Source organism: Atractosteus spatula, unplaced genomic scaffold (genome assembly GCF_055471065.1).
Source record: "Atractosteus spatula isolate fAtrSpa1 unplaced genomic scaffold, fAtrSpa1.hap1 Scaffold_139, whole genome shotgun sequence".
NCBI classification, from domain to species: Eukaryota; Metazoa; Chordata; class Actinopteri; order Semionotiformes; family Lepisosteidae; genus Atractosteus; species Atractosteus spatula.
Genome location: NW_028296696.1, coordinates 43056 through 68749, shown reverse-complemented (window position 1 = coordinate 68749; position 25694 = coordinate 43056). Strand labels below are relative to the sequence as shown.

At 41.7% G+C, this 25694-nt stretch overlaps 1 non-coding gene across 1 annotated transcript; it reads right to left on the bottom strand.

Annotated features, from left to right (window-relative positions):
* Positions 1–15288: 15288 nt before the first annotated feature.
* On the bottom strand, positions 15289–15360 carry trnad-guc (transfer RNA aspartic acid (anticodon GUC)). Its single transcript has one exon. It is a non-coding gene; the product is annotated as a tRNA-Asp (tRNA).
* Between the last annotated feature and the right edge of the window lie 10334 nt (positions 15361–25694).

The window sequence follows — 25694 nt, the reverse complement described above, 5'->3', positions numbered from 1 at the left end:
AAGTAACAGCGCAGTACGGAACACCCAGTCAGGAGCTTATGCAGCGAAGCATCTTGAACACGGCAAGAGAAAAGGCACACTGCACATCCGCGAAACATCACGTCCGGTTTTAGAGACAGTAACATCAGAGAATGGAAGTTTCAGACCTCCTTCTTGTTACAGGTTCAAGCAAATCTGAAAGGTAGGGAGTGTTTGGTCACTGTTGTATGAAAAAGTGTCTGAAGCCTGTAATTATAATTTGCTCTTTTTTAATTGTAGTTGAAATCCACTCCCATGTACCAAGACCTTACAGTATATTCATGTTTACTTAAATGACTAACGCTATTGGACATTAGTTGGTGTTTTTTTTGTAACGATTTGCTATTTCATGCAGGAAAGAAAGGAACCCAGACCCAACGTTTGCTTTCAGGTGCGGTTCTTTTACATAACGGACATCTATTTCTGAGGAGCCTGATTTAAATCACACAACCCCGGTAGAAGTCGAATCGACAATCTAATAAACCGAAATCAGACGCGTTATCCATTAAACCACTAGCCCGTCACGTAAATGAATTGGTGATGTTCATGGTGAGTTCAGCGCCGCTACTAGTAATACCCCACCCCCATCTTAAATTTCTACGTGAGAAACGTGTTTTCTACATTTTTATCAGTTTTTAAAAATCATCACTTTTAAGCAGACAAAGCCTTTATGTGTCGCTCTGAATTTCTAATTGATTTAGAATTCCAAGAAAAAAGCGTTTTGTTCCACAACGGCGTGAAATGATCACGTCTTTCACTCTACTTCTCTCTAGTAGTAAAGCAGATCTTGCTAGGCGAGCATTTGCTCCTGTAAATTAGGTCACTTTTCATGTTAACTCACGTCTTCTAAACACAACATTTCCTGGTGCATGTTTTCTCCATGAAAAAAGTCATTTTCCCTTACATGATTTCTCGCTTTGTTTCATCAAAGAGTGCAGAAAGAAGAAAGAAAGGAAAAGTGTCGTAAATGAACTCTGCCGCCCTTGGGAGATGTCAAGCGCATTGGACATGAAAAGTGCCCAATAAAAGCCATGTCTCTTCGTTTCTCTTACAGTCGGGGCTTCTGTTGCATGTAAAGGAGGCAGCTTGCTCAGCCAGCAGACTCAGTGCTTACTGAATGCAGATGGCTCAGAGCGGTGTGTCCAAGCGGCTGTAAAAGAGGAGAATTCTGCTGGCGCCGTAGCTTAGTTGCTTTAAGTACCTGTCTCTTTATTTGGAGATCCTGGCTCCACATCCCAGCTGTGCCTTTCTTCCTGTCTTTTTGTGCAGAAAGTACCATTTTGGACAACCGCATAGGGCTTGATTTAGTTTAATGCATGAATGCATTTCCTTTCTGCAACAACTTGTTTTTCAAGAAATTCATACAGCTTGTGAAAAATGAAATTTAATTCTTGGCTATCAGAGCAGAATGAATATTGCCGACTGGCAAGAAAATGCAAGCAATGTTTATTTTTTGACCGGAAAGGTGCGAATGGAGAAAAGCTTCTCTTGTCAGTCTCTGTGACGCAATCGGCGAGCGCGTTCGGCTGTTAACTGAAAGGTTGGTGGTTCGAGCCCACCCAGGGACGATCTTCTTATTATTGTCAATGTAAACACCGGCTCCGCTAAAGCCGAAACCTTAACCCTCTTTATATTTGCCGAAAATGCGAGTCTTTTGCCCGTGTCCAACAACAGCACTTAAGACTGGGGAAGTCCAATAGTGATAAACACCGCAACTCCCCAGACAACCATATTCACCCATGGAAAGAGACCCTCGTTGGAAGAGCGGCGCTCCTCACAGGAGAGAATGAAAAAAATATTTTTCAGGGACACTGATTTTTCTCTTTGGGGGAGTTAAAAGCAAATCTTGTGAGTGACTTCGTAGTGCAATGGTAGCGACTCTGACTCAAATTAGAGCTTTGTGTGTTCAAATCACGTTGAGATCAGTTGATGTGTTTGCTGGTTCTGCTGGTACCAAACCTGGAATCTACAACACGTAGTGAACTTGTACCTGTACACCACATACAGTATGGCAGTACCCAGCGGAGCTATGCCGAGGTTGTGAGTTCAAACCTCACCTGGAGCAGTATGCCCTGTGTCTTTAGCTACTGAAGGCAACTGACGAGTTTAGGTACTGGAGATGAGGTTTAAATTCATTTGAAAGAAACAAGTAAAGGTTTATTCTATATCACACCCAAAGAAGGCTCCACTGCTGAAACGTTGTTTCCTGCTCATTTCAGCATGGAATAAGTAGTTGCAAGAATATCAGCCGCCTGAATAGTGACCCTGAGAAGAAAAGTTCGATATTCTACTGACTGGGCTATTCCCGTCTACTCAGTTTCTTTCTGCAACAGCGTTTTTCCAGAAATACTTACAATTTGTGAAATTTGAAATACAATCTTGCTTAAAAATGCAGATGATTTTTTTCCCAAAAACCGTAAATGGAGAAAACCGACCCATTTGAGTCTCTGTGGTACAATTGCTTAGTGCGGTCAGGTTGGGACTAAAATGATAGTAAGGTGCTGGTTAAAGTACAACCTGGCATGCCTTTCTCACTGATCCAACATGAACATCATCTAGGGAAGAAGTGGCATGTAATGCTTAATACATTATTGACTTTATTGATAATTGGAGGGAATGCAAATGCTTTGCATGTATCGAATTACAGCACGTAACAACTGAGTACCTGAGTCAATATCACTGGGCAATTTCCAATAGTGACCAACATCATCAACTTCACGTAAAATAAGATTCACACATGCAGTTTTATCTTGGAATGGAGGGCGGGAGAATTCATTTATACTCCCGTTGCATCTTGAGCTAAACTATTTTAAAAATATGACACAGATTTGTTCAAGACATTTGTAATCGCCTTAAAGAGCGTTTTCATGAAGACATACGTCGGCTAGGTCTCCACTGTTAATTGACAGGACTTTTGAAGAAACTGTTCTCATACAATCAACATACAAATTACAGATCTTAATAAACATGAATGGAAATCCGTGTTGTGAATAACATAAAACTGTCACTACACATGATTGAGTCCTTGAGTCTGGCACCTAAGACCACTCAGCCATCCTAACAAGCAGTGGAGGCTGGTGTTTTGAATGCACCCGTTTCTTTGTCGAAGGATTATTAACTACTACTGATAGTTCTTTTCTTCTTATTACAGAGATTTCTACATTGCAAGACAATTGACGATATAGATAAAGTAAATCTTGGCAAACGAAATAGGAATGGACGGGGTTGGACCCTGCGATCTTTTTAAGTTGTTTCATTTGTTTGTTTTTATAGCTGTTAGACTTCTACAGGGATTTACCTAGGTTTCCGGAAGACTTCTCGTGTTGTGGTTGTTGTGTTTTCGGGTTACAACTATTTTTTTTCTATTGATAGGACCCCACGCATTACTGTGGGATTAGTTAACTTTAGTTCTTATATTCTACCTGAAATTACCTCAATACCTACAACTCTGTTTTTCTTTTTTTTTTTAAAGGCACAAGTGATGTTTTTTTCTTGAGGCTGATCAGTATCTACAATGGGTCGATTGCAACGAACTTGGCCGCTGAAATTTGTCTTCATCTCTGTAATAAAGACGGAACAACAGTTCCGTCAACACTGTTGTAAAACCAACAGAAAGCACAGACTGCTATAACTAGTCTAGTTATATAAGAATTTTAAGTATAAGGATAAACTACTGCAAGGAATCGGTCCAGCTGAGCAAACAGGATCGTAATGTTGACACCCAATAATGACACTGATATGTGCCGTTCCTGGACGGATAGCCCTCCTTCACATCAAACAGTCCGAGTGACTGTTAGTGTCAATTAGTGTTATCTGACCATTGACAAAGTACAACTTTTTTTTAGGGTGCAGGTTAAGTGAGAGAAAGTGTTCAAAAATCCTTTTGTCCAGAACTGAGGGGGCGACACTCCTCCCTCCCCCCGTGACGCCAGGCCTGTCCCCATCCTATTCCATAATGTCATTATATATAATACCTTACAACAGTGACCGTTTCCTTACTAACTGCATGCGTTAAAGTTGCACATCAGCACACAGCAGGGAGCACATTGCTGCGATGTATTATCAATGTTAAATTGTAACTGTAATATCGACAACATTAATAAACGCATATATAATTGACATTGGAAACACAGTAACTTTTCCGGTTATATACCACAATGCATTGCTGATATTCGTTAGTCGCCATTTTGGTTAAATACTTTCACGTTTTTCAACGAAGAAGAAATCTGCAAAAATCTCAGAAGTCCTCTTTTGACAAGTAAGTATAAATAATAATAATACTATTTGAATACATACAGGTCTTACTTAATATTATTTTGGTTAAAAATAGTACGTTAATAAGCAATAAATGGCACATAAAATAGTGTGAAGGTGAAGATCACACAAAATCAACTACAAATGTGGGAATTTTAAAATTTTAGGATTATAAATTGCATGTAGCACATTAGCAACACTACAGTAATGCTAATATAACAATAGTGTAAGAAAATCCTCACCTAATTCCTTTCAAATGCTGATACAAAATGTGAATGATTTCAGAGTTTCAGAAGTGGGTATTGAGTCTCCTATAGAGATCAGAGATGAATTGAGGCATGTGAGAAGGTGTACAGAACCGTTGGACTCCCAATTCCACATCAAGAGGCTGAGCACAATGGAAGAGTTCTGTACACACGAGCAAGTCCTTGCTGCTGGCATGATATTATATTTTCTCTGTGGTGTAGCCAAAAGCAATATTAAGTGGAACTGATGGCACACTATGGTTTGCACTGACTCTCGGCAGCTGTTGTTGCCAGCATAAAGCTGAAGGGACCAATGAGCATTTCTGTTGAGAAGACAAATTAAAGCTTTTTTCTGCCTTGATGTTCAGCTGACAAAGACTATCTTGAAAGACTTAGCTCAGGACAGACTGTCAAATAAATCTTTCACTGATTTAATCTCTGGGGATTGGTGTTGATCAAGTCAAATAGAGGACTTATTAATAGCCGACAGTCGAAAATGAACCAGCGGCCACAATGGAGAAATTAGCACTATGCCTGATCAGTGATCACATTATTCCTATCCTGTAGTCCTTGCACTGGCTGCCTGTCAAGTTTTGTGTTGACATCAAAATCCTCATGCTCACCTATAAGGCTCCGCATGGCTTGGCACCTCAGTACCTTTCTGAGCTGTTATTGCCCAACTCCCCACCTTGCAATCTTTGCTCTTTTAATTTTGGTCTCCTATATGTCCCCCAAGCCCGTCAACACTCCCTGGGTGATAGGGTCTTCTCCCGTTATGCCCCATAGCTCTGGAACTCTCTCCCCAAGCATATCAGAGAGTCACCTTCTCTAAGCTCCTTCAAATCCAGACTCAAAACCTTCTTCTTTAGAAGAACCTTTATTTAACTGTTCCTTACCCCTCTGCTTCTACTGTACTTAGTATCACCATCTACTGTCTCCTCTAACTGTATATCCTCATCCTGCTTATCTTGTGTATTTTTTTTTATTTTATTGTTGTTATCATTCTGTAAAGTACTTTGAGAAACCACCTTTAAAGGAGCTATATAAAATAAGGTTTATGATTATTATAAATGATGAACAGTGTATTTAACACAGACCACACACGGTCCTTCGTTGCGAAAGATTGCAGGAGTAGGGAGTATTCTTTTCACTCGTTTTTTTGGCTTTGTTGCAGGAATTGTCTGGATGCCATCATTGTAGGAAGGAGAGGATCAGGGTTTAGGGGAGTCTTTTTGATTCCTGACACTGTGTGGTTCTCTAAACAAGCTTTTCAATTGTGTTGTTGAAGACCGTATCCCGGCTTTGTTGCAGGAAATGTGTGGATGCCATCATCGGAGCAAGGAGAGAATCAGCGTTTTGGGGAAGTCTTTTTGACGCCTGAAACTGTGTGGTTCCTGGTTGTAACGGCTGGCACTCTACACCTAAACAACAGAGAACACCGATGAAATTGCTGAACTGCCTAGCGGACATTTTGTCACTTTCTTCTGACCTGTATTTAACTCAATTCTCTGAAAACGTGGCACGTTATATGTGTGCTACCTTTATAAAGGGTCATAGATCTGATCATAGATTCGATCACAATCATCTAAAAACAAGCATGAGAAAATGACATTACACTATAAGACTGAGTTCTCCTGTTCCCCCTGCAGCAAATGTGTGTTTTAAAGACGGTGTCATGTTATTTTTTTTTTGCCGTGCCATAAGAACAGCATGGTTGTTTAAATTAATTGGTCTGAAATTGGTTGAAACCACAGGGATGTAACAAGAAAAAAACAAGTTCTTCTTGACACAGAGATAGTTGGAGATATTTGGCAGCAGTGGGAATCCAACTCAACGCCCCCAAAGAGACTGGAGCTTTAATCCAGCTCTTTAGAGCGCTCGGCTGTGTTAGCCTTGACTGCCTCATACTTCACACTGTTGGCTCAGAGAAAACTGGGTGACTTATAAAGGCTGGTAGGAGAGGAAAGGAACAAATGCTTCATTTTTGGACAAAGACTTTATCTACTAAAAGAAGGAAAGAAATATTTGATTATTGTTTGTTCATTAGACATTTTGATCAAATTATTGAAATGCAGTGCCAGGTACAATTAAGGTATAATATGTACACGAACATCATGTCTGAGTCAGTAATGGCAGCTGACTATCTCTGGAGGACAGTTCTTCATGAGTGGGTAAACCTGCATAATGAGGGAGAAGAGATCAGCCTCTGTGACGCAGTGTCCAGTGACAAATCTTGTGCATTTGAATGAATTCCAATATTGTCACCTAATTCTATACATTTTATCATCAGTCTACAACATTTAGAGGAGCTCAATTAAATAATGATAGTATTTCTTGCCTTTTAAATACATCAGTCAAAAATGTAGAGAAGGTTTTCAGCATTATACTGTGAACTGTGATGTACCACTAATATTTACGCTCATAAAAGCATTGTAATTGTATTGTTCTGTTCTGTTACAGTCTTGAATGACACAAACCTTCTCTTTTACTGCACTACACAGTTCAGCACACAAGGATCCTCAGTCAAACAAACACTGCAATCACTTGATAAAAGCCATTTCTCATCCTTTCTCTTGGTGTTGGTGCTACTACTGTATGCAAAGAAGGCAACATGACAATGAAAGGTGTAATCATCTTAAAGAGAGTCTTCATGAAGGTGTGTGTCGTGAAGCTCTCCACTGGCAATTGAGCAGGCTTGTGAAGAATCTCATTCAACAATCATACAAATTACAGCTTAAGGCACATGAAGTGAAATCTGTGAGCTGATTGACACAAAATAATGTCGCTACGCATTATCTGCAAAGCTGTTTTGCTTGTCTGACCACCTCTTCCTACTTTACAGTGAGCACATATATTTCAGTTTCTTCTTTTGTATTTTCCTTACTATTTTACTGTCCCTTTCCCCCATGTTGAGATGTCCACAGCCAAAACCCTGTGTTTCACCCTACGTTTGTGCCAGTTTTACAATCTGTGTAGGAGCCTGGCTTACAGAGGTCCAGTGGTGCAATCGATCAGTGTATGGTACATACACAGCTGTGCACAGTGGATGTTGGTCTGGACTCTAGACCGTGTTTCAATTCACAAGCTACGCTGGACCTCAACACCTGTTGATGGGTCACTTCTGTCAAACACACCAGTGGAGCCCACACTCATTTACACACACTGACAGATATATACCTACACACTCACACACATTTACACCCACAGACACAACACACTCTCACAGACACAACACACATTATACACACACTCACAGATACACACCCACACACTTACTCACACACATTCACAGACACACAAATTAGCACTATATACACAAATAGACACCGCATACACTCTTAGGTACAGATGCACTATAACTAACACTAATGCAGATACTGCTAATATTACAACAATAACACCATCACCAAAACTTACACTATCATTGTTACTAACACTGACAAAATCTACTACTAGACTAATAATACTTATAATTACAGTAATACTGTCATGAAAACTAACATGATGATGATACTCTGACACTAACAGTATAATTATCACTAATATTTACATGAATACTACCATTACAACTAAAATTAAAAGTATCTATCATCACAAACTCTTACATGTTTACTTATATTATTAGTAAAACTACCAGATATTCTCTCACTAATATTAACATGAATACTAGCATTCATACTAAAACTATCAGTAATCCTATCATCATTAATACTCACATAGACACATAGACACTACACACACTGACAGACATACCCACACATACACTTACAAATATAAAACTACATACTGAGACACCACACACTCACAGACACACACCATACACACACATTCACAGGCATGCATTCACAGAAACAAATAGACATTACACATACGTACAGACACACACTTATAGACACCACACACTCAGAGACCCCACACACTAACAGACACAACAAGCTCACAGACACTCACAGACACACAGCCCACACATGAACAGACAACACACACACAGATACCACAAACACACTTATCTACATATACATATAATTTTAATAATATCATTCCTGTTATCATTAGTAGTTTGTGTCAGTGTTAGTGATAGTGTTACTGTTGTAATATTAGTAGAATCAATTTGTGCTAGTTATCATGTATATGTAGATAAGTGTGTTTGTGGTATCTGTGTGTGTGTTGTCTGTTCATGTGTGGGCTGTGTGTCTGTGAGTGTCTGTGAGCTTGTTGTGTCTGTTAGTGTGTGGGGTCTCTGAGTGTGTGGTGTCTATAAGTGTGTGTCTGTACGTATGTGTAATGTCTATTTGTTTCTGTGAATGCATGCCTGTGAATGTGTGTGTATGGTGTGTGTCTGTGAGTGTGTGGTGTCTCAGTATGTAGTTTTATATTTGTAAGTGTATGTGTGGGTATGTCTGTCAGTGTGTGTAGTGTCTATGTGTCTATGTGAGTATTAATGATGATAGGATTACTGATAGTTTTAGTATGAATGCTAGTATTCATGTTAATATTAGTGAGAGAATATCTGGTAGTTTTACTAATAATATAAGTAAACATGTAAGAGTTTGTGATGATAGATACTTTTAATTTTAGTTGTAATGGTAGTATTCATGTAAATATTAGTGATAATTATACTGTTAGTGTCAGAGTATCATCATCATGTTAGTTTTCATGACTGAGCCCTGTTCACGAAGAGGAGAACCAGGAGCTCTTCTCTGTCTCTAAGAGGCTGTGAGGAAGGAGAAAAGGGGGAGATGTGACCTGAGTCCAGGCTGTTCTGATATTATTCATGTAGCAGCACTGATTGTCTGAATGTACTCTTGTTCTGGATTGTGAGGATAGAGAGCAGTATGGAGTTGAACTTCAGTCTGAGTGTGAGTCTAAACTGTGAATCTGACTGAGAAGAGAATAATGATTTTTTATTCTGCCTCAGAATTTTTCTTCTTTGCCAAGTGGTGTTACATCCCCTTCAGAGACTCTGCACAGACTGTCAGAGTGAGAGAAGAGAGAGATGGACAGATAAGAGCACACACAGCGAGAGAGATATGTCTTGATTTACTTTGAAGCAAGTGTTCATTTCCTTTCTAGAAGAAGCTGTTTCCAAACTTCAAGAAATTCATACAACTTCTGGAAGATAAAATACAAATCTTGCTTATGAGGACAGAAAAAATACTGCAAAAAAAATGTCAGTGATTCTTTCTCCTTTTAACGAAAAGTGCAGAAAAACAACAGCAGTGCATCTCCGTCGGCTTGATTTAGCTTAATACAAGTATTCACTTCCTTTTCTGGAAATTATAGCCTGCGAAAGATTAAATAAAGTTCTTGATTATTCTTCGTCAGTGCAGAAGAAATACTGCCAGCTGGCAGGAATATGCTAGTATTTTATTTTCTTTAACTACAAACGTATGAATGGTGAAAAAATGTGTCCCTGTGCAGCTGTTAAACAAAGGGCTAGTGGTTCAAGCTCAGATTGTTACGATGTAAACATAATCTCTGCTAAAAATTGATGGGATTTCTTTGCAAACCCTTTTGAACTTTGGAGGAAATGTGTTTTACTCGTGTGGAACTACAACAAGTAAAGAGTTAAGTACCTACGTCAATGTCCAAGAAAACCATTTTCACGTGTGGAATTTTATCTTCAACTGGCTTTCGGGATAATTTATTTATACACCTGTTGTATCCTTAGCAAAAATATTTTAAAATTAGAAAACAGATTTGTTAGAGAACTTGACAATTTTTATTAAATGAGCACTGTACAAATGTATGTTGATATTTTTTATATGTACCACATCTGGAATATATATATATAAACATAATTGCTTTGATATGGATGTTCATTTGAAGAATTTGAGGAAACTATCAAGGATCTCAGAACATCCAAAGATACATTTGGGCATCTGCATATTTGTAAAGATTAAAGAGCACCATAAGTGTGAAGTTTGCACACACGAGAGAAAAAATCAGTTTCAATGCACTTCATTAAACTGATGGTGTACTTATCAATCATGCGCAAAATGCTCATAGCAGAGGATGGTTTCCATTCGTCGACTCCAGCATGCTTTTGCTGAGGGGAGCTATTCAACACAACTGCTTTTTCACCCGAGATGAAAAGTTTCAATGGTAAACGCAGACGTCACATTAAGCACTTGGTGTTTTGTAGTACAAATCATCACATGCTACTCTACATGGGCGTTTCTTCAAGATCATTGAGAACCAAAGCTTCTGCCTTCCGAGGCAACTGATTCTTTCGTCGTTAATTCCCAAATCTTCAATGAGAATCAGAGAAACGAAAACCAAACACATGTACAGACTCGCGTCCTAGCGTGAAAGAAAAACAATGGAAGCATTTGAGAAATAACAAGAGTAGTCTGAACAGCTCCAGCCTATCAACTGCTCTACACAGTGATGGCTCCCTCTACACCCAGTTTATAACACTGAAAATGATGCAGGAAGCACAGCAAAGTTCTAAAACCAGCGGTTGAAAAGCGTTTAGATACATAAGATGACAATTTCTCATAAGTAAAATCTTCAGCTTTAAAAGATTGTCATCCATATATTTTTGTTTTTCTCTTTTTTACATAACATGCTTTCGAGAAATAAACTGTCTTGTAATGAAGGCTGCATTAGAAAATGTGTATCTAGCTTTGTTCAATTAAAATCGGGACATCCCAATGGGCAAATGATGTAGAATATACGTCTATGAAACTCATATCTTAGACGTACTGTATAAATGTGGTCCATAATTCCTCTAGAATGAAATTCTAATATACGTATTTCGCTATAGGTCAATTAGACATCTATGATTATATGTTCATTATACATAAATGGTTGGAGTTCTATTATACGGATAACTTTAGAGGACTATTATACATATATGGTTAAAGGTCTATTATACATCAAAGATAGATGTTATAGGGGTAGAAACTAGTAAATCAAGCCAATGATTTGGTTTAGAAATTTATTCTGAAAATATACAATTATTCACACCAGGAAAATATGTAGTTCAAATTATACATTATATACAATATTGTTATCAACATATGGCTAATCATCATAAAAACACAACTAGTAAACTTCAGCTACAAGTTCTAGTAACATGGCAATATATATATATAGTAATGACAAACACAGACTAATTACATGAACACGCCAATATCTAACTCAAAACCACATTTCGATTCAAATATGTTTTAAAATTGACAACTTCTCTATTCCAAGAAAATATTATTAATGTAGCAGAAATGCTACTTTCAACGGCACAAACACAGCACTAAAGACCAAGGTGGGTTTCATCGTTTTTGCTGTTTGTAGGGGGCCAACTTCACTGAGCTGAAACAAGCTCGTCCAGCAGCTCCGGGGTTGAGGGTGAACATGTATCATATTCTAATGGCTTCTATTTCAATTGATGAATGAGACAGATTCACGAGGAGATCCTTCACACAATTAAGCAAACACATTGCCTTTTCTGTCTGATGTAGAGGCTACATTTGTGTCAGCAGTACTATACAGGTAAGTCGAATACACTTTCAGGGGCTGCATCTGTAGCGCTTCATCTAAGAGGATTGTTAGAGCACAATTACATTCACCCACCCAACTTATTCTTTGATCATCTAAGGGGATTTTTTAACTTTCGCACACGGTTACATTGGCCCACACAACATATAATCTCTGAATGTCCAATGGCTCAATAACCCTGTTTTCCCCTGGGAACCACCAGTGTACAGTCCCATCCCATTCAAAAATATAATAGATATACTCAATTGATATATTCAATTAACAAATATAAAAAGATATTATGAACAAGAGAACTGTTGTTCATATAGATCCAGGTTTTCACAATTAATTTAATGCATACTCGAAGTGCCTAAAGTCTTCCTCTGCTGTTTTAAATATACCTCCAAAGCATTTAGTTGTGTTAACTACCAAATTATTTGAACTAATTTAATGTTACAGTATATTCAGGAAATTCAGAGAAAGTCAGACTTGTCGTGGCTGTTGAAGAAACCACCTGTTGAATCTTACCCGGGATTTCTTGAGAGATCGTTCAGCGAGTGAGTCCTCCTTCTGCACTCCGCACTGAGCTGAAAGCTGAATCGTATAAAATATCCATGGTACAACTCGAGAAAAAACTGAAGACTAAACAACGACTTTAGTCGAAGAGATTCAAGAAACACAACCGTCCGCACACGGGCTTGGATCCTGAACGCTTAAGTTAAAACACAAAACGAAGGATACGAACTGTAAACTCTCTTCACGTCTTACAGTTTATGAAATAAAACAATTTCTTACTTTCTTAATAATTTCTTACTGTTGATAGACGATTTATTGCATTTGAACAAAATCACAATTACAAACATTCTGGGTTAAACTGTTATTCACGTACTCTAGCGGAGAGTCTTCAGCTGTATGAGCCCATTTCTAAAAAAATAAAAGTTATATTAAATTAATTGTTCTACTTTTAAGGCTTGCATAGCCTTATGAATGTCTCGGTTAAATCTTTTTTTCTGTAGTAATTTCAGTTGATATTAATATTAGTCATGATTTACAATTTTTGGACATGGTTCATCTCAAATAATTTTGTAATTAGTTTCAGTTTTGGAAAATCGCACCCAGAAGCTACCAAAACTGGTAATGTTCATATAATGTGTAATGCAATAGCAGCATTTTGGGAGGGAAAACAAAAAGTATTTCTTGGTATGAATCCCAAGACTTCATAAGCGGCGTTCGAGGACTTCTCGCTTCAGATAAAGGTGTCAATACATCGCAGATTTTTACTCAATCAATATCAGCAGTGTTATCCCTACCGAACGCTAAATATAGACCGGGGTAAAGTTAGCTTAAAGTTCGAAAACGATTTTACACGAAACCTCTTAGAATCGCGAGAATACTTGCTTTGTGTATAAAATACATTGTGAATGCTTTCTAAGCCTTTACTTTTTCGTTTATATGACATTTTTTTGACCAAGCACGAATATTCTTTTGTCCATATCTTCGCAACGGAAGCACAGAACGCCTTCAAACCAAATGCATTTTAATGACCACGACATGTGGATATTTCCACAGCCTCTACATCAAAGTATCAGTGAGCTAATTATCCTTTTTTAAACCTTCGGTTTTTCATCGATGCGTAATTACGCACTAACTGGAACTCGGGGGACCGCTGTATACACAAGTTCACACCGCGAGAAATACTGTTCAATACGGCTTCATGCGAAAAACCCGTATATGACCATAGGCAACAGAATAGTGCAGTCTCCAATTACTCAGACTGTAAGCACGGGAATAAAGCTTTGTCTGAATTCTGAAACCCTTCCTTTACGTCCTGTTTTCATTAAGGTAAGAGTCAACTATATGCACAATACTACTGACAGCAGGAAGATTAAAATATTCTTTACTCAACAGCTTATTAAAAACAGCTCCCATGATGTTCAAACCGATTTTTTACACAGAACACTGACACAGCTTTGCGTTCTGAATCTCTTTTTCTCGTGCGTTTATTTAATGTGGCACAATGCACTGGGATAGGGGTATTCTGTTCACAAACCAATAGCATTTAAACCACAGCACCCACAATGCTCCAAGTAAGTGTTTTGCTCACTAAGCAGAGAGCGGTGTCTTCCTCGTTAGTATAGTGGCGAGTATCCCCACCTGTCACGCGGGAGACCGGGGTACATCAGGACACGCATTAAAGTGAAAGCAGGATGTGCTGCGACATCCACTGTGCAGATCCCACCACACTAAGGGGTGAGTGGGTCTGTTCGATCACAGCGCTAGGCAAATCCGCAAACAGTGTGCGTGGCAAAAAACGAAACGGGCCTGCTTCCGCCCGGTTTCGAACCGAGAAAATCGGGCCCAATAGAATGTGTAGAATGTGGCGCTGCCTTGTAGAATTCTCCACTTCTGTAGCCCGATTTCGTCGATTGCGTGGAGAGGGCTGTAGAATGTGGCGCCGCCTTTCCTGCTCCGTCCATGACAGGCGTGCTGGTCTCTGGAGAGAGAGCACGGTCCATCAGCGCACTTTAATAAAGGCACTGGAAGCAGCTGAATCGCATTGGCGAAACTCAGCGCTGGGCCGCTGGGCACAGTTTCCCACCGTTTCCGTAGTGTAGTGGTTATCACTTCCGCCTCCCACGTGCAAGGTCCCTAGTTTGAAACTCGGTGGAAACAGAGCGGCTTCTTTTGTCGCCACGCACAAAAGGGGATTGGGGATTCGCCTAGAGCTGTGATCGAACAGACCCACTCACCTCTTAGTGTGGCGGGATCTGCACAGTGCATGTGGCAGCGCATCCTGCTTTCACGTCAATACACGTCCTGATGTACCCCGGTCTCCCGCGTGACAGGTGGGGATAATCACCACTATACTAACGAGGAAGACATCGCTCTCTCCGACCCCCGGCATCGTGTCCCGACCCACCGTGCTGGAAGCCGACGCGTGCTGTGATTTCTTTACGGAGCAGAATGACAACCGAGGAGCCGAGAGATCATTTCAGCATTTCGCGTCTGAACGGAAAACACAAACGACCAACTCGGAATGACTTGCCTTTGACGCTTATCAAAGCGTACTTTGTGCGTCGAACAGACCCACTTACCTCTAAGTGTGGTGGGATCTGCACAGTGCATGTCGCAGGGCTTCCTGCTTTCACTTCAATGTGCTTCCTGATGTCGAGTCGTGTGCCGTGCGGAGGCTCTGAAAGCGAGAGCAATGAAAAGGTGCACGACGCTGTGAAAGAAAACAGAGAAGTGAAAGGCAGTCCTTTCTCTAAGGAGGTAAAATAAAAGCTTCCTACTCCCCGTCGGGGAATCGAACCCCGGTCTCCCGCGTGACAGGCGGGGATACTTGCCACTATACTAACGAGGAAGACATTGCACTCGCCGATCCCCGGCATCGTGTCCCGACCCAGCGTGCTGGAAGGCGACGCGTGCTGTGATTCCTTTACGGAGCAGAAATGACAACCGAGGAGCCAAGAGTTCATTTCAGCATTTCGCGTCTGAACGGAAAACACAAACGACCAACTCGGAATGACTTGCTTTGGACGCTTTTCAAAGCGATCTTTGTGCACGACGACTGCGCCGCCTAGCAGATACAAATGGGTTGTACAACTCTGAACTAGCAAATGGAAGAGGGCTAAACACCCTCTCTTTTAGCCCAGGTTCGATCTGTCTCCCAGAATCACCAGGGCGCACCCACACACACACACCCGTGCCGTTGAAGTGCTCTGCTTCATTTCAAAGGGCAACTCAACATTCACTCCTACCCCGAGAACAGAAAAGACAGCGTCCGCAGCAACAACAGCTCAGGTCTCTGCACAGGAGCTAAGCTGCCCCCATCTCCTCTGCTCTGCGGCTCCTGCGGAGTGGAGTGGAGTCCTGCCTGGAGCCGTGTTTGCAGGCGGCGGCTCCCCGCGCTCTGTCTGTGCGTCGTGTCCAAGAGCTCCTGGGAGGAAGAGAGAGCCCTCCCACTCGGGGGCTTTTCCACGGTCTGTGTGAGGAGGGGCGGGTGTGTCCAGTAGCTTATCGAGCGGAAGCCTGGGGCGGCGGAGAGCTGTGATCGTGCAGACCTTGAGGTGTCACCTCTTTGTCTGCTTTCCCGCCGCCCCTCCGCCCAAGTTTTGCTCCAGAGTAGCCCGGCAACCCCTCACACCTGCACGTGTCACAACCTAAGGTGTGGTCATGAGACACCCATGGGGTGCTGTTCTGTTCTTGCTAATTGTTTCCTGCCTGTCGCAGGCAGGAGTCCATGCGAGGAAGATGCGCTGGACAGAGCTCAGAGGGCGCAGCTGGGTGGCTTTCCTTCTGAGTGACGTTCCTGTAACACTCTCCCGCTCCTCTTGGTGCGCTCATGCCGCAACACAGGAAGGCTGGAGCAGGTGGCTGTGTGCTTTGCGCACCGCCAAAAAGGCTCAGTTGGGAGAGCGTTAGACTGAAGATCTAAAGGTCCCTGGTTCGATCCTGGGTTTCGGCATTTTGTTTCATCGCGCCCTTTGTTCCTCTCTCCAGCGCCCCCTGCCTAAAGTGACGCGTCCCTTTCTCAGCCCGAAACGCAAGCGAGACACCAGCAGCGGTCCCCCCAGGTTTCTGTAGTGTAGCGGCTATCACGTTCGCCTAACACACGAAAGGTCCCCGGTTCGAGACCGGGCGGAAACAGCCTCTTGTTGCACGCTCCTGTACTTCACAGAGGTCTTGAGCGACCGGTCATTTGTTCCCAATGTATTTCCGGTCCCTTCATGCACTCTTGTACCAAACACACGTTCCTTCTCTACGCGGAGCCGATCATTTGCAATTGGGCTGTGCCGACAGACCAGGACGAGCTCTGTCGGCTCAAAAGCAGCGCAGGACCTGCAAGAACAACAGAAAGATTAGCATCCAGTGGGGGCCTCTTAGTGAGCCCAAGATCTCATCAAGAATCGGCTCCAGCAACAGGGCTGGGCGCATTGTTCCATTCTCCGACCACTCTCGGTGTAAACAAGTCCCTCCTGGTCTCTGCTTGAAATGCACTTTCCTGCGTTTGCTTTGGTGTAACTGGCTTCCCCTGCATGGGCGAATGTGAAGAAGATCCTTAGTAAGTCGTTGAAGAAAACCGAGAAGAGGTCGGAGTGGCCTCTGTCGTTCATCAACGATCCAGTCAGGCAGTACTCCTCTGTAAAGCGCCGTTCGTTCACATCGATTGGCTTTTTTTTGCCTTCATTCGCGCAAGTAGTAAAAGCAGACGCCCCTATTCTGCCGTGACCCGGATTCGAACCGGGGTTGTTGCGGCCACAACGCAAAGTACTGACCACTATACGATCACGGCGAGTTACCGAGACACACACGGCAGGGTGGAAAAGGCTGTGCTCTCTTCGTGTTACCTAATTCGGCAAAGTCCTGACGTTGCATTTCAACTGAGCCCCAGTATACATCGACCCTTCGACACTCTGAGTGACAACTCTCTTGCGTGTTTTCTCATATTTATGTAGTTTGCTTGCATGATGCCCGGAACAGCGGGGTTGTGTGCTCCCATATGGTCTAGCGTTTAGGATTCCTGGTTTTCACCCAGGCGGCCCGGGTTTGACTCCCGGTATGGGAACGTGTCAGTTTTGCCTCCTGCTTTCCAAAAGATCAGCACCGTGTACGAAGGAACCGCATTAAAAGCTCTCGAACGTGCAAAACGCGCGAGAAGAGGGGGCGCTTGTTTCCAACCGAAGACTTCTCGCGTGTGAGACGAGCTGATCATCGCTGCAGGAGGTGGGAGGGTTACTCTGGTAGACAGGGCTGACCTTTGGCAATAGGATTTATACTCTCCAAGATGATATTTGCACTTTATGGAGAGGCGATTTTCTCCACTTCAGTGGCCCGATTTCGTCGATTGCGTGGAGAGGGCTGTAGAATGTGGCGCCGCCTTTCCTGCTCCGTCCATGACAGGCTCAGCTCTGAGCCGCTGGGCAGGGTTTGCCACCGTTTCCGTAGTGTAGTGGTTATCACGTTTGCCTCACACGCGAAAGTTCCCTGGTTCGAAACAGTGCGGCTTCTTCTGTCGCCACGCACAAAGGGGGATTGGGGATTCGCCTAGCGCTGTGATCGAACAGACCCACTCACCTCTTAGTGTGGCGGGATCTACACAGTGCATGTCGTAGCGCATCCTGCTTTCACTCCAATGCGCGTCCTGATGTACCCCAGTCTCCCGCGTGACAGGTGGGGATAATCACCACTATACTAACGAGGAAGACATCGCTCTCTCCGACCCCCGGCATCGTGTCCCGACCCACCGTGCTGGAAGCCGACGCGTGCTGTGATTTCTTTACGGAGCAGAAATGACAACCGAGGAGCCGAGAGATCATTTCAGCATTTCGCGTCTGAACAGAAAACACAAACGACCAACTCGGAATGACTTGTAGACCCCCTCAAAGCGTTCTTTGTGCATCGAACAGACCCCCTCACCATGTCGCAGGGCTTCCATGCTTCCATGCGTGCATTTCGCGTCTGAACGGAAAACACAAACGACCAACTCGGAATGACTTGCTTTGGACGCTTTTCAAAGCGTTCTTTGTGCATCGAACAGACCCTATCACCTCTTAGTGTGGCGGGATCTGCACAGTGCATATCGCAGCGCTTCCTGCTTTCACTTCAATGCACGTCCTGGTGTACCACCGGGTTTATAAAATTAAATTCAGGCACACTCGAAGTGCTATGGTGTTGCTCTGCTGTTTTAAATGTACCTCTAAAGCATTTAGTTCTGTTAACTACCAAATGATTTGAACTAATTTTATGTCAGATTCAGGAAATCCAGAGGTCTTCAGACGTGTCGTGGCTGTTGAAGACACCTTTTGAATCTCACCCAGGATTTCTTGAGAGATCATTCAGCGAGCGAGTCCTCCCTCTGGACTCCGCACTGAGCTGAAAACTGCGCGAATTCCATTGTATAACCGAGAAAAACACTGATGGACATCGACATTTAATGATTACAAGATTACAAGAAATTCAAGAAACACAACAGTCCGAACACCGGTTTGAATCCTGAACGCTTAATTTAAGAGACAAAGCGAAGGATACGACCTGTAAACTCTCTTCATGTCTTACAGTTTATGATAAAAAAATCTTACTTTCATAATAATTTCGTGCTGGTGATAGATTATTTATTGAATTTTAACAAAATCACAATTCCAAACATTTTGGGTTAAACAGTTATTCACATACTCTAACGAAGAGAAACGTTAGTGCCTTCCGGTGTGTGAGCCAATTTCTCAAAACAATATTTGTTAGTCTCTCAGGAGGCTGCATAAGGTGTTTAGAGATAGAATTTCTAAAAGGCAGGCTCCCTGAGCTTAACATCAAGGCAGAAAAAATGTTTTGTTTTCTCTACAGAAATGCTCTTTAAATTTCAGCATAGTTACAACTCCCTTTATAAAGGGTGTGCACAGTTATAGAACCAAGGCATTGAAAGGTTTTTTTTAAATTGTTGTTCCAAAAAATGTTCCATTTGTTTTCTTTCTTAATGTTGTTGATTAAAAGATCTTATTAAATGGGAAAAAATCTGAATGTGAAAAAAGGTTAAAATGCTATTGAAAAAATCAGTAATGTGAGGAAAGATTAATTGTGGGAGCCCCTTACCTCCCCATGTCATGCTGTATTTCTCAGTCATTCTACTGGGAGTGGTGCCGTCGCTTGTGGCTGAAGTCTGTTAGTAGACATTCCAGACGGGTCAGGTATGACTGCGCTTCGGCACAAGAAGAGACATGTGACTTACGAGGATCCCGACAGTGGCACTTTTCTTTCAGTGCCCGGATAGCTCAGTCGGTAGCGCATCTGACTTTTAATCTGAGGGTCCACGGTTCAAGTCCTTGTTCGGGCGGCTGTGTTTCCCTTAAGTGTATTATAAATTTCATTATAAATCGTATTTTATCTTCCTCTCTTCTAGCTGTACTGTGGTTATTTTAAAAGTTCATTACTTGTATTTTCTTTAGTGTTTCCTTTCACAAACCGAAAATGTTCAAGACTATTTTGTCACCGCATTCCACGTAGATAATCACAGGAAAAGTAAAAGAAACGCAGTGAGGAGCTCACACAGTGAGTACTCTTGAATACAACAAGAGGAAAAGCACACACTGCACATCTGCGGAACATCACGTCCGAGTTTACAGTGACAGGAGAGATTGGAAGCGAAGTAGTTTTCTTATTACTGGCTCGCTGAACGATCTCTCAAGAAACCCCAGTTGAGATTCAACAGGTCTCTAACAATCACGTTTAAAAAGGTGACGGTACAATTTTATTTTAACTAAGTAGCCTTAATGGCAACACAGTGTTAGGAGTTCGGCTTTTCTTATTTCTTCTGCAGAACCAGCGGTATCGGAAAATACTGATCCGCATAATAAGCGCTGTCTGTTTCTGATCGTTTTTATTGAGCGCTGCTCTAAACTTTTCATTTGCTTGTGCTGGTTTTCCTCATGAAAAAAGACATTTCTCTTATTACATGATTTCACTTTTTTTCTTATCAACGAGGAGAAAGAAATAAAATATATAATTAATTATAAGAACCACAGGCAAGATGGCTGGTTGTCTAAGGCGTTCAGGTCGCAGTTTCCTCTGGAGACGTTTGTTCAAATCGTACTTCTAATAAGTACTCTTTTTCTCGTTAGAGTAGAAACGATAGAAGCCTTAAGTGGGAAAAAAATCACAACATGTCGCATTTCACGTGTTCAATGTTAATTGTCTCAGTGGTTGCCTCGGTGATTGTTGGCTCTTGCAGGGTGACGGCACACTTCTTCAGAGAGAGAGTCTCCCATTCACGGCTTTTCTTCATCAAGAGCCGAGGCAACAGAGACAGACTTCAAACTGACATGAATTACTTCATGAGCGTTTATGACCGTCTTTAAAAAGCTTAGCGAAGTCGAAAACGTCTTTGGAAAAGAGGAAATGTCTGCTGACAGTAAACAGAGCTCACGCTCAGTTCCGGACACGCGCTACTCGTTAGTACAGTGCTGAGTAACCTCGCTTGTCGCGCGAGAGACCGCGGTCCGTTTCTGTGACAGGGCGCTGGTTACATTTTTTAACAACCTGACTTCATTTAGAAGGTGTGTACTGTGTACTAAGTTTCGGACTAGTTAGTGCAGTAGAATATGGAGATCATCTCCAGCTCTGAGCTCAACTGCAACAAGCAGTCGTGCTGAACAAAGTCAGAGCCCAGCTTAACCTGTGCTCAGTGTGGTGCTCAGGACTCAGGTGTATTGTTGTGGTTATAATTAGCACAAACTGCAGGGGCTCTGAATCAGAACATTTCAATTTATCTGATCAGTAAATTAAAATCCAGGACACATTAATATAGGATTATTACTGTGTCTCTGTCCTGCTTGTATATAACCCAATGTCCCTCACAGTTTAAAAGATACCAGTAAGGACACCTAACTCATAATTCGGTACTCATTGCAAATAGTCCCAAAACAAGCACGTCCAACAGCTGCAGGGTTGAAGGTGAACATGTATCGTATTGTAATGGCTTCTATTTCCACTGATGAATGAGACAGATTCATGAGGAGATCCTACGCACAATTAAGCGAACACATCGCTATTTCGGTCTGATGTAGAGGCTCCATTTGTGTCAGCAGTACTATAAATGTAAGTCTTATACACTTTCAGGGGCTGCATCTGTAGCGCTTCATCTAAGAGGACTGTTTTACTTTACCGCACGGTTACATTCACCCACCCAATTTATTCTCAGAATACCCAATGGCTCAATAACCCTGTTTTCCCCTGGGAACCACCAGTGTACAGTCTCATTCCATGCAAAAATATAACAAATATATTCAATGAACTGTGTAACACAGAGCTGGAGAGGTGAAACCAGGATGGCTGAGCAATTGAGCAGCAGAAACTGTTGCCCAGGATGGCTGAGTGGTTAAGCTGTTGGACTTAGGACCCCATTGGCAAATGTCTAGGTGGGTTCAATCCCTGCTCCTGTAATTTGCTTTTGAAGTGACAGAACACTTTGAAGATTTACACTCTATTAAAATATGTATTTACTAAATTTCAGTTCTCTTCACTCCCTGGGATAACTGAACTCTCACCATCGCATCCTGAAGGCTTTACATGCATTAGCTGTGATACAGCTCCTAATAAAGACAGAATGAAACTGTATCAATAATAAATGACATGTTTTAAATAAACGTGTATTGATAAACTTCATTATTAATAAAAGTGGTGTGACGGGAAAGCAAATTAAATATTACAATGATATCCCAAGCAACTGATGTGTGCCGGAGCCAAATGTCGTCCACTGTGGGGTTTGTAAATTGTTTAAAAATTGTAAGTGAAGTTGAAATAATTAACAATTTGTTGATTCCTGCAGTTACAGATTAAAACGTGAGAAGATTTTCTCTGGGTTTATCTCTGTCCGAGAGCCTGATGTGAATATGCTGAACGCAGTGTCTTTGATTTATGTACTCAAACAACCAAAGAATCCCAATCTCGTCATCCTATGGTTTGTCAAACGTGATTTTTTCAAAGTGGGTGTGATTTCATTTAGTCTTTCGCTCCTGTACTAGAGCAGTAATGTTTCTAGACGCGCATGAACATGGTATAATAGGCTGACAGCAGGAACACGTGGCCCACAAGCATTAACAGTATCAGAGGTGTCTGCAGTATGTTGGTTTGTGAGCAGCGATAAAATAAAATGCAGAGGAAGCAGGTGTGCCTGCATTAATAAAGCTCCATCGAGCGGAAAAAGTAACAGAAGAACCAACCTAAATCCAACAGCAAGTTTCTGCAGCTGAAATCACAGGCAAAACTGCCACTGGTGAGGCTTGAACTCACAACCTCAGCATGACTCCACTATGTACTGCACACTGACCAAATGCACCACTGCAGCTGCACAATGTGTTTGTTACATGTCTTAGATGCATTTATTGGAAGGTTGCGGAAATCGTAAATCACTGATTTCATTATCTGCACGTTTAATATCTAGGAGAGAGAACTCCTTCAGGTTCTACAGCTCATAAGTGCACTTTAAGAAGTCTTTGCTTTTGTGAGATGGATCTCCGAGGTGCAGCTTTTTTCTTATTACTAAAGATACCTCTACATTGTAAACTATTTGAAGACCTAGAAAAAGGAACGTGGCGTTAGTTGAAATAAGCACTGAATGGGTTAAAACCCATGCTAAAGTGATGCCTTGTGGAGAATAAATCAACATACTTTTTTCGCACAGGTCACTCTGCCACGGACAAGAACGATCAGCTACCACCACTATTATTATCATTATTATTATTATTTAACCATTTGGGGAACAATACAATTGAACAATCCCACTGTTCTTATGGCAAGAAAAATAACATGAGACCACTGTAAGAATGGTGTAATTGTTTGAACAATTGATTTCTATTTTTCCCTCTTATGGGCAACACTGTGGTATTTTTTTTTCTCTTCGTTGTTGTGCACGGGCTAGTTCTGCAGCAATATTTGCCACAGAAATTTCTGCGCAGCTCCGTATTAAATCTGTTCTCAACTACCAACGGACAGAAGACGACTCCAGTAGATAGCTGTGTAGTTGTGTAGGACCACACACGACACAGTGATAGTGGGGCTCTTAATGGACTGGTACACAGACCACACGAGAGGCAAGCAAAATGCTTTTAAAATTCCAAAGGCTCACCAAGTCAGAGGAACAGCAATGAACTGAAAAGATCTGTTACAGACATCTATGTTAACCTCTTTAGAGCTATAAATGCCATTTGTTTAATTTATCTGTAGATTAACACTCCCAAGTAACAGCACCTTATAGTATATTAATGTTAATTCCGCTGGTGGACATTAGCTGGTGTTTTTTGTAACAATTTGCTTGCTCTGCTGTAAGGAATAATAATAACCTCACTTTATTAACCCTTTACAATTTATTGCATTAGGAATTATCTTTTTGCATACCCCAGCTTGCTCTCCATGAGACACACTCTCATGGAGGAGAGAGCCTGGGGTCAGAGCACAGGGTCTGCCATTGTATGGTGCCCTGGAGCAGTTGGGGTTAAGGGCCTTGCTCAGGAGCCCAACGGAGTAGGATTCCTCTGCCGGCAGAGGGATTTGAACAAGCAACCTTCCAGCCACAGGCACAGATCCTTAGCCACCCCAAGCATATAAAGTAAAGTAAAAAATATACAGTATATAAAGCACGCTAACTTAAATGTTCAAAGTTTTCAGGCTCTTTAGCATTTTCCTTCACAAATGGAAAAAGTTCGATGTGTTCTTGTCACATTTCTACATGTAGATAACACAAGATAACACATACACAAGAACGGATGTAACAGTACAGGACATACAGTGAGGAATTCGCGCAGCTTTCAGCTCAGTGCGGAGTCCAGAGGGAGGACTCGCTCGCTGAACGATCTCTCAGGAAATCTCGGTTGAGATTCAACAGGTGCTTCTTCAACAGCTACGACAAGTCGGAAGACTCACTGAAGTCCAAAAAGATCAGCCTCTGTGATGTAGTGTCCAGTGACACTAACTGTCCTACTGTTCTCTGCTAATGTAGAGGGTGAATGTAAGGTTTCTTTCTTGTAAAATATTTTCGAGCGTATTTTTGCTGCTGAAAATTAATCTTGTGCATTTGAATGAATTCCGATATTGTCACCTAATTCTATACATTGTTTCATCAGACTAGAACATTTAGAGGAGCTCAACTGCATTAATTAATTGCATAGTGATAGTATTTCTTGCCGTTTAAATACGTCAGTCAAAAATGTAGAGAAGGTGCTCCTATTTTCACCATTATAAGAACTGTGATGCACCAGTATTATTTACTCTCATAAAAGTATTGTAATTGTATTGTTCTGTTCCGTTAGTCTTGAGTGATACAAATCTTCTCTTTTACTGCACTACACTTCTCCAGAGGCCAGTTCAGCACACAAGGATCCTCAGTCAAACAAACACTGCAATCACTTGATAAAAGCCATTTCTCATCCTTTCTCTTAGTGTTGGTGCTACTATTGTATGCAAAGGAGGCGACCTGACAATGAAAGGTGTGATCATCTTAAAGAGAGTTTTCATGAAGGTGTGCGTCATCAAGCTCTCCACTGGCAATTGACCGGGCTTGTGAAGAAACCAATCTCATTCAACAATCATACAAATTGCACAGGTTAAGGCACATGAAGCGAAATCCATGGGCTAATTGACACAAAACAATGTCGCTTCACATTATCCGCAAAGCTGTTTTGCTTGTTGACCACCTCTTCCTACATTACAGTGATAACATACTGTATATTTCAGTTCCTTCTCTTTTATTTTCCTTACTATTTGACTGTCCCTTTCCCCCATGTGGAGATGTATCCACAGCCAAAACCCCGTGTTTCGCCCTACGTTTGTGCCAGTTTTACAGTTGGTGTAGGAGCCTGCCTGCCTTAGAGAGGTCCAGTGGCACAGCTGGTCAGTGTGTGTAGCTGTACACAGTGGAGTTATAATGAGGTTGTGTGTTCAAGCCTTCCCTGGAGCATTAAGTCTTTTGAACATTTTCCACCCATAAAAAGTTAATTCGCCGTAGTAGTTTCACTGTGACTTTGCAGGTAAAATATTCTTAATGAGAATAATATTCTGTATGCAATAAATAACTGAACTAGAAAATATTGGAAATAAATGGCTTGTCACACTATTCACAGCAGGCACTCAGACAGAGAAATGTCCTGTCATTAAAGAAAATTCATGAAGAAGAGGAGTGACATCATTGCAAAGGCGATATTTTCTGAT